The sequence below is a fragment of the Scyliorhinus torazame genome, chromosome 4 (genome assembly GCF_047496885.1).
Source record: "Scyliorhinus torazame isolate Kashiwa2021f chromosome 4, sScyTor2.1, whole genome shotgun sequence".
NCBI classification, from domain to species: Eukaryota; Metazoa; Chordata; class Chondrichthyes; order Carcharhiniformes; family Scyliorhinidae; genus Scyliorhinus; species Scyliorhinus torazame.
The window spans coordinates 244,590,639-244,599,215 of record NC_092710.1 but is presented as its reverse complement, the minus strand read 5'-3'; positions in this window follow the sequence as shown (position 1 = coordinate 244,599,215).

Sequence of the window (8,577 nt, the reverse complement as noted above, 5' to 3'; positions counted from 1 at the left end):
GAGAGCGAGGAGCAGCAGTGTGGAGAGTGGGGAAGCAGAGTGGAGAGAGGAGCAGCAGCAGGGAGAGAGGAGCAGCACCGGGGAGCGAGGAGCAGCAGCGGGGAGCGAGGAGCAGCAGCGGGGTGAGAGGAGCAGCAGCGGGGAGAGAGGAGCAGCAGCGGGGAGAGATGAGTAGCAGCGGGGTGAGCAGCAGCAGAGAGCGAGGAGCAGCAGTGTGGAGAGTGGGGAAGCAGAGTGGAGAGAGGAGCAGCAGCAGGGAGAGAGGAGCAGCACCGGGGAGCGAGGAGCAGCAGCGGGGCGAGAGGAGCAGCAGCGGGGAGAGAGGAGCAGCAGCGGGGAGAGAGGAGCAGCAGCGGGGAGAGAGGAGCAGCAGTGGGGAGAGAGGAGCAGCAGCGGTGAGAGAGGAGCAGCACCGGGGAGCGAGGAGCAGCAGCGGGGCGAGAGGAGCAGCAGCGGGGAGAGAGGAGCAGCACCGGGGAGCGAGGAGCAGCAGCAGGGAGAGAGGAGCAGCACCGGGGAGCGAGGAGCAGCAGCGGGGCGAGAGGAGCAGCAGCGGGGAGAGAGGAGCAGCAGCGGGGAGAGAGGAGCAGCAGCGGGGAGAGAGGAGCAGCAGTGGGGAGAGAGGAGCAGCAGCGGTGAGAGAGGAGCAGCACCGGGGAGCGAGGAGCAGCAGCGGGGTGAGAGGAGCAGCAGCGGGGAGAGAGGAGCAGCAGCGGGGAGAGATGAGTAGCAGCGGGGTGAGCAGCAGCAGAGAGCGAGGAGCAGCAGTGTGGAGAGTGGGGAAGCAGAGTGGAGAGAGGAGCAGCAGCAGGGAGAGAGGAGCAGCACCGGGGAGCGAGGAGCAGCAGCGGGGCGAGAGGAGCAGCAGCGGGGAGAGAGGAGCAGCAGCGGGGAGAGAGGAGCAGCAGCGGGGAGAGAGGAGCAGCAGTGGGGAGAGAGGAGCAGCAGCGGTGAGAGAGGAGCAGCACCGGGGAGCGAGGAGCAGCAGCGGGGCGAGAGGAGCAGCAGCGGGGAGAGAGGAGCAGCAGCGGGGAGAGAGGAGCAGCAGCGGGGAGAGAGGAGCAGCAGCGGGGAGAGAGGAGCAGCAGCGGGGAGAGAGGAGCAGCAGTCGGGAGAGAGGAGCAGCAGCGGGGAGCGAGGAGCAGCAGTGGGGAGATTGGGGCAGCAGAGGGGAGAGAGGAGCAGCAGCGGGGAGAGAGGAGCAGCAGCGGGGCGAGAGGAGCAGCAGCGTGGGAGGGAGGAGCAGCAGCGTGGGAGAGAGGAGCAGCAGCAGAGAGAGAGGAGCAACAACAGGGCGAGAGGAGCAGCAGCGGGAGGGAGGAGCAGCAGCAGAGAGAGAGGAGCAACAACGGTGCGAGAGGAGCAGCAGCGGGGAGAGAGGAGCAGCAGCAGGGAGAGAGGAGCCGCAACGGGGAGAGAGGAGCAGCAGCGGGGTGAGGAGCAGCTGCGGGGTGAGAGGAGCTGCAGTGGGGCAAGAGGAGCAGCAGCGGGGAGAGAGGAGCAGCAGCGGGGCAAGAAGAGCTGCAGTGGGGAGAGAGGAGCTGCAGTGGGGAGAGAGGAGCAGCAGTGTTGGCGAAAGGAGCAGCATCGGGGCGAGAAGAGCAGCAGTCGGGCGAGAGGAGCAGAAGCGGGGTGAGTGGAGCAGCAGCGGGGGAGAGATGAGCAGCAGGGAGAGAGGAGCAGTAGCGGGGAGTGAGGAGCAGCAGCGGGGAGTGAGGAACAGCGGGGGTAGAGGAGCAGCAGCAGGGTGAGAGGAGCAGCAGCGGGGAGAGAGGTGCAGCACCGGGGAGAGTGGTGCAGCACCGGGGAGAGTGGGGCAGCAGCGGGGCGAGAGGAGCAGCAGCGGAGGGAGAGGAGCAGCGGGGCGAGAGGAGCAGCAGCGGGGAGAGAGGAACAGCGGGGGTAGAGGAGCAGCAGCAGGGTGAGAGGAGCAGCAGCGGGGAGAGAGGTGCAGCACCGGGGAGAGAGGAGCAGCAGCGGGGCGAGAGGAGCAGCAGTGGGGGTGAGAGGAGCAGCAGCGGGGAGAGAGGAGCAGCAGCGGGGAGAGAGGAGTAGCAGCGGGGAGAGAGGAACAGCAGTGGGGGTGAGAGGAGCAGCAGCGGGGAGAGAGGCGCAGCAGCGGGGTGAGAGGAGCAGCAGCGGGGATGGAGGAGCAGCAGCGGGGTGAGAGGAGCAGCAGCGGGGCAAGAGGAGCAGCAGTGGGGGTGAGAGGAGCAGCAGCGGGGAGAGAGGAGCAGCAGTGGGGGGAGAGGAGCAGCAGCGGGGAGAGAGGAGCAGCAGCGGGGAGAGAGCAGCAGCAGCGGGGGGAGAGGAGCAGTAGCGGTGAGAGAGGAGCAGCACCGGGGAGAGAGGAGCAGCAGCGGGGCGAGAGGAGCAGCAGCGGGGAGAGAGGAGCTGCAGCGGGGGCGAGAGGAGCAGCAGTGGGGCGAGAGGAGGAGCAGCGGGGCGAGAGGAGCAGCAGCGGGGAGAGAGGAGCTGCAGTGGGGAGAGAGGAGCAGCAGCAGAGAGAGAGGAGCTGCAGTGGGGAGAGAGGAGCAGTAGCAGAGAGCGAGGAGCAGCAGCGGGAGGGAGGAGCAGCAGCAGAGAGAGAGGAGCAGCAACAGGGCGAGACGAGCAGCAGCGGGGAGAGAGGAGCAGCAGCAGAGAGAGGGGAGCAGCAGCGGGGAGAGAGGAGCTGCAGTGGGGAGAGAGGAGCAGTAGCAGAGAGCGAGGAGCAGCAGCGGGGAGAGAGGAGCAGCAGCGGGGAGAGAGGAGCAGCAGCGGGGCGAGAGGAGCAGCAGCGGGGAGAGAGGAGCAGCAGCGGGGCGAGAGGAGCAGCAGTGGGGGTGAGAGGAGCAGCAACGGGGAGAGAGGAGCAGCAGCGGGGAGAGAGGAGTAGCAGCGGGGAGAGAGGAACAGCAGTGGGGGTGAGAGCAGCAGCAGCGGGGAGAGAAGAGCAGCAGCGGGGTGAGAGGAGCAGCAGCGGGGATGGAGGAGCAGCAGCGGGGTGAGAGGAGCAGCAGCGGGGCAAGAGGAGCAGCAGTGGGGGTGAGAGGAGCAGCAGCGGGGTGAGAGGAGCAGCAGCGGGGAGAGAGGAGCAGCAGCGGGGCGAGAGGAGCAGCAGCGGGGAGAGAGGAGCAGCAGTGGGGGTGAGAGGAGCAGCAGCGGGAGAGAGGAGTAGCAGTGGGGGTGAGAGGAGCAGCAGCGGGGCGAGAGGTGCAGCAGCGGGGTGAGAGGAGCAGCAGCGGGGAGAGAGGAGCAGCAGCGGGGAGAGATGAGTAGCAGCGGGGAGAGAGGAACAGCAGTGGGGGTGAGAGGAGCAGCAGCGGGGAGAGAGGAGCAGCAGCGGGGTGAGAGGAGCAGCAGCGGGGATGGAGGAGCAGCAGCGGGGTGAGAGGAGCAGCAGCGGGGCGAGAGGAGTAGCAGTGGGGGTGAGAGGAGCAGCAGCGGGGCGAGAGGAGCAGCAGCGGGGAGAGAGGAGCAGCAGCGGGGAGAGAGGAGCAGCAGCGGGGAGAGAGGAGCAGCAGCGGGGCGAGAGGAGGGGCAGCGGGGCGAGAGGAGCAGCAGCGGGGAGAGAGGAGCAGCAGCGGGGAGAGAGGAGCAGCAGCGGGGAGAGAGGAGCAGCAGCGGGGAGAGAGGAGCAGCAGCGGTGAGTCGAGCAGCAGCGGGGAGAGAGGAGCAGCAGCGGGGTGAGGCGCAGCAGCTGGGCGAGAGGAGCAGCAGCAGAGAGAGAGGAGCAGCATCAGGGCGAGAGGAGCAGCAGCGGGGAGAGAGGAGCAGCAGCGGGGAGAGAGGAGCAGCAGCGGGGCGAGAGGAGAAGCAGCGGGGAGAGAGGAGCAGCAGCGGGGAGAGAGGAGCAGCAGCGGGGCGAGAGGAGAAGCAGCGGGGAGAGAGGAGAAGCAGCGGGGCGAGAGGAGCAGCAGCGGGGCGAGAGGAGCAGCAGCGGGGAGAGAGGAGAAGCAGCGGGGAGAGAGGAGCAGCAGCGGGGCGAGAGGAGCAGCAGCGGGGAGAGAGGAGCAACAGCGGGTGAGAGGAGCACCAGTGGGGAGAGAGAAGCAGCAGCGGGGAGAGAGGTGCAGCACCGGGGAGAGTGGGGCAGCAGCGGGGCGAGAGGAGCTGCAGCGGAGGGAGAGGAGCAGCGGGGCGAGAGGAGCAGCAGCGGGAAGAGAGGAACAGCGGGGGTAGAGGAGCAGCAGCAGGGTGAGAGTAGCAGCAGCGGGGAGAGAGGTGCAGCACCGGGGAGAGTGGGGCAGCAGCGGGGCGAGAGGAGCAGCAGCGGAGGGAGAGGAGCAGCGGGGCGAGAGGAGCAGCAGCGGGGAGAGAGGAACAGCGGGGGTAGAGGAGCAGCAGCAGGGTGAGAGGAGCAGCAGCGGGGAGAGAGGTGCAGCACCGGGGAGAGTGGGGCAGCAGCGGGGCGAGGGGAGCAGCAGCGGAGGGAGAGGAGCAGCAGGGCGAGAGGAGCAGCAGCGGGGTGAGAGGAGCAGCAGCGGGGTGAGCAGCAGCAGCGGGGTGAGGAGCAGCAGCGGGGGGAGTTGAGCTGCAGTGGGGCGAGAGGAGCAGCAGCGGGAGGGAGGAGCAGCAGCAGAGAGAGAGGAGCAACAACGGGGCAAGAGGAGCAGCAGCGGGGAGAGAGGAGCAGCAGCAGACAGAGAGGAGCAGCAGCGGGGAGAGAGGAGCAGCAGCGTGGAGAGAGAAGCAGCAGCAGAGAGAGAGGAGCAGCAGCGGGGAGAGAGGAGCAGCAGCGTGGAGAGAGGAGCAGCAGCGGGGAGAGAGGAGCAGCAGCGGGGAGAGAGGAGCAGCAGCGGGGAGAGAGGAGCAGCAGCGGGGAGAGAGGAGCAGCAGCGGGGAGAGAGGAGCAGCAGTCGGGAGAGAGGAGCAGCAGCGGGGAGCGAGGAGCAGCAGTGGGGAGATTGGGGCAGCAGAGGGGAGAGAGGAGCAGCAGCGGGGAGAGAGGAGCAGCAGCGGGGCGAGAGGAGCAGCAGCGTGGGAGGGAGGAGCAGCAGCGTGGGAGAGAGGAGCAGCAGCAGAGAGAGAGGAGCAACAACAGGGCGAGAGGAGCAGCAGCGGGAGGGAGGAGCAGCAGCAGAGAGAGAGGAGCAACAACGGTGCGAGAGGAGCAGCAGCGGGGAGAGAGGAGCAGCAGCAGGGAGAGAGGAGCCGCAACGGGGAGAGAGGAGCAGCAGCGGGGTGAGGAGCAGCTGCGGGGTGAGAGGAGCTGCAGTGGGGCAAGAGGAGCAGCAGCGGGGAGAGAGGAGCAGCAGCGGGGCAAGAAGAGCTGCAGTGGGGAGAGAGGAGCTGCAGTGGGGAGAGAGGAGCAGCAGTGTTGGCGAAAGGAGCAGCATCGGGGCGAGAAGAGCAGCAGTCGGGCGAGAGGAGCAGAAGCGGGGTGAGTGGAGCAGCAGCGGGGGAGAGATGAGCAGCAGGGAGAGAGGAGCAGTAGCGGGGAGTGAGGAGCAGCAGCGGGGAGTGAGGAACAGCGGGGGTAGAGGAGCAGCAGCAGGGTGAGAGGAGCAGCAGCGGGGAGAGAGGTGCAGCACCGGGGAGAGTGGTGCAGCACCGGGGAGAGTGGGGCAGCAGCGGGGCGAGAGGAGCAGCAGCGGAGGGAGAGGAGCAGCGGGGCGAGAGGAGCAGCAGCGGGGAGAGAGGAACAGCGGGGGTAGAGGAGCAGCAGCAGGGTGAGAGGAGCAGCAGCGGGGAGAGAGGTGCAGCACCGGGGAGAGAGGAGCAGCAGCGGGGCGAGAGGAGCAGCAGTGGGGGTGAGAGGAGCAGCAGCGGGGAGAGAGGAGCAGCAGCGGGGAGAGAGGAGTAGCAGCGGGGAGAGAGGAACAGCAGTGGGGGTGAGAGGAGCAGCAGCGGGGAGAGAGGCGCAGCAGCGGGGTGAGAGGAGCAGCAGCGGGGATGGAGGAGCAGCAGCGGGGTGAGAGGAGCAGCAGCGGGGCAAGAGGAGCAGCAGTGGGGGTGAGAGGAGCAGCAGCGGGGAGAGAGGAGCAGCAGTGGGGGGAGAGGAGCAGCAGCGGGGAGAGAGGAGCAGCAGCGGGGAGAGAGCAGCAGCAGCGGGGGGAGAGGAGCAGTAGCGGTGAGAGAGGAGCAGCACCGGGGAGAGAGGAGCAGCAGCGGGGCGAGAGGAGCAGCAGCGGGGAGAGAGGAGCTGCAGCGGGGGCGAGAGGAGCAGCAGTGGGGCGAGAGGAGGAGCAGCGGGGCGAGAGGAGCAGCAGCGGGGAGAGAGGAGCTGCAGTGGGGAGAGAGGAGCAGCAGCAGAGAGAGAGGAGCTGCAGTGGGGAGAGAGGAGCAGTAGCAGAGAGCGAGGAGCAGCAGCGGGAGGGAGGAGCAGCAGCAGAGAGAGAGGAGCAGCAACAGGGCGAGACGAGCAGCAGCGGGGAGAGAGGAGCAGCAGCAGAGAGAGGGGAGCAGCAGCGGGGAGAGAGGAGCTGCAGTGGGGAGAGAGGAGCAGTAGCAGAGAGCGAGGAGCAGCAGCGGGGAGAGAGGAGCAGCAGCGGGGAGAGAGGAGCAGCAGCGGGGCGAGAGGAGCAGCAGCGGGGAGAGAGGAGCAGCAGCGGGGCGAGAGGAGCAGCAGTGGGGGTGAGAGGAGCAGCAACGGGGAGAGAGGAGCAGCAGCGGGGAGAGAGGAGTAGCAGCGGGGAGAGAGGAACAGCAGTGGGGGTGAGAGCAGCAGCAGCGGGGAGAGAAGAGCAGCAGCGGGGTGAGAGGAGCAGCAGCGGGGATGGAGGAGCAGCAGCGGGGTGAGAGGAGCAGCAGCGGGGCAAGAGGAGCAGCAGTGGGGGTGAGAGGAGCAGCAGCGGGGTGAGAGGAGCAGCAGCGGGGAGAGAGGAGCAGCAGCGGGGCGAGAGGAGCAGCAGCGGGGAGAGAGGAGCAGCAGTGGGGGTGAGAGGAGCAGCAGCGGGAGAGAGGAGTAGCAGTGGGGGTGAGAGGAGCAGCAGCGGGGCGAGAGGTGCAGCAGCGGGGTGAGAGGAGCAGCAGCGGGGAGAGAGGAGCAGCAGCGGGGAGAGATGAGTAGCAGCGGGGAGAGAGGAACAGCAGTGGGGGTGAGAGGAGCAGCAGCGGGGAGAGAGGAGCAGCAGCGGGGTGAGAGGAGCAGCAGCGGGGATGGAGGAGCAGCAGCGGGGTGAGAGGAGCAGCAGCGGGGCGAGAGGAGTAGCAGTGGGGGTGAGAGGAGCAGCAGCGGGGCGAGAGGAGCAGCAGCGGGGAGAGAGGAGCAGCAGCGGGGAGAGAGGAGCAGCAGCGGGGAGAGAGGAGCAGCAGCGGGGCGAGAGGAGGGGCAGCGGGGCGAGAGGAGCAGCAGCGGGGAGAGAGGAGCAGCAGCGGGGAGAGAGGAGCAGCAGCGGGGAGAGAGGAGCAGCAGCGGGGAGAGAGGAGCAGCAGCGGTGAGTCGAGCAGCAGCGGGGAGAGAGGAGCAGCAGCGGGGTGAGGCGCAGCAGCTGGGCGAGAGGAGCAGCAGCAGAGAGAGAGGAGCAGCATCAGGGCGAGAGGAGCAGCAGCGGGGAGAGAGGAGCAGCAGCGGGGAGAGAGGAGCAGCAGCGGGGCGAGAGGAGAAGCAGCGGGGAGAGAGGAGCAGCAGCGGGGAGAGAGGAGCAGCAGCGGGGCGAGAGGAGAAGCAGCGGGGAGAGAGGAGAAGCAGCGGGGCGAGAGGAGCAGCAGCGGGGCGAGAGGAGCAGCAGCGGGGAGAGAGGAGAAGCAGCGGGGAGAGAGGAGCAGCAGCGGGGCGAGAGGAGCAGCAGCGGGGAGAGAGGAGCAACAGCGGGTGAGAGGAGCACCAGTGGGGAGAGAGAAGCAGCAGCGGGGAGAGAGGTGCAGCACCGGGGAGAGTGGGGCAGCAGCGGGGCGAGAGGAGCAGCAGCGGAGGGAGAGGAGCAGCGGGGCGAGAGGAGCAGCAGCGGGAAGAGAGGAACAGCGGGGGTAGAGGAGCAGCAGCAGGGTGAGAGTAGCAGCAGCGGGGAGAGAGGTGCAGCACCGGGGAGAGTGGGGCAGCAGCGGGGCGAGAGGAGCAGCAGCGGAGGGAGAGGAGCAGCGGGGCGAGAGGAGCAGCAGCGGGGAGAGAGGAACAGCGGGGGTAGAGGAGCAGCAGCAGGGTGAGAGGAGCAGCAGCGGGGAGAGAGGTGCAGCACCGGGGAGAGTGGGGCAGCAGCGGGGCGAGGGGAGCAGCAGCGGAGGGAGAGGAGCAGCAGGGCGAGAGGAGCAGCAGCGGGGTGAGAGGAGCAGCAGCGGGGTGAGCAGCAGCAGCGGGGTGAGGAGCAGCAGCGGGGGGAGTTGAGCTGCAGTGGGGCGAGAGGAGCAGCAGCGGGAGGGAGGAGCAGCAGCAGAGAGAGAGGAGCAACAACGGGGCAAGAGGAGCAGCAGCGGGGAGAGAGGAGCAGCAGCAGACAGAGAGGAGCAGCAGCGGGGAGAGAGGAGCAGCAGCGTGGAGAGAGAAGCAGCAGCAGAGAGAGAGGAGCAGCAGCGGGGAGAGAGGAGCAGCAGCGTGGAGAGAGGAGCAGCAGCGGGGAGAGAGGAGCAGCAGCGGGGCGAGAGGAGCAGCAGCGGGGAGAGAGGTGCAGCAGCGGAGTGAGAGGAGCAGCAGCGGAGTGAGAGGAGCAGCAGCGG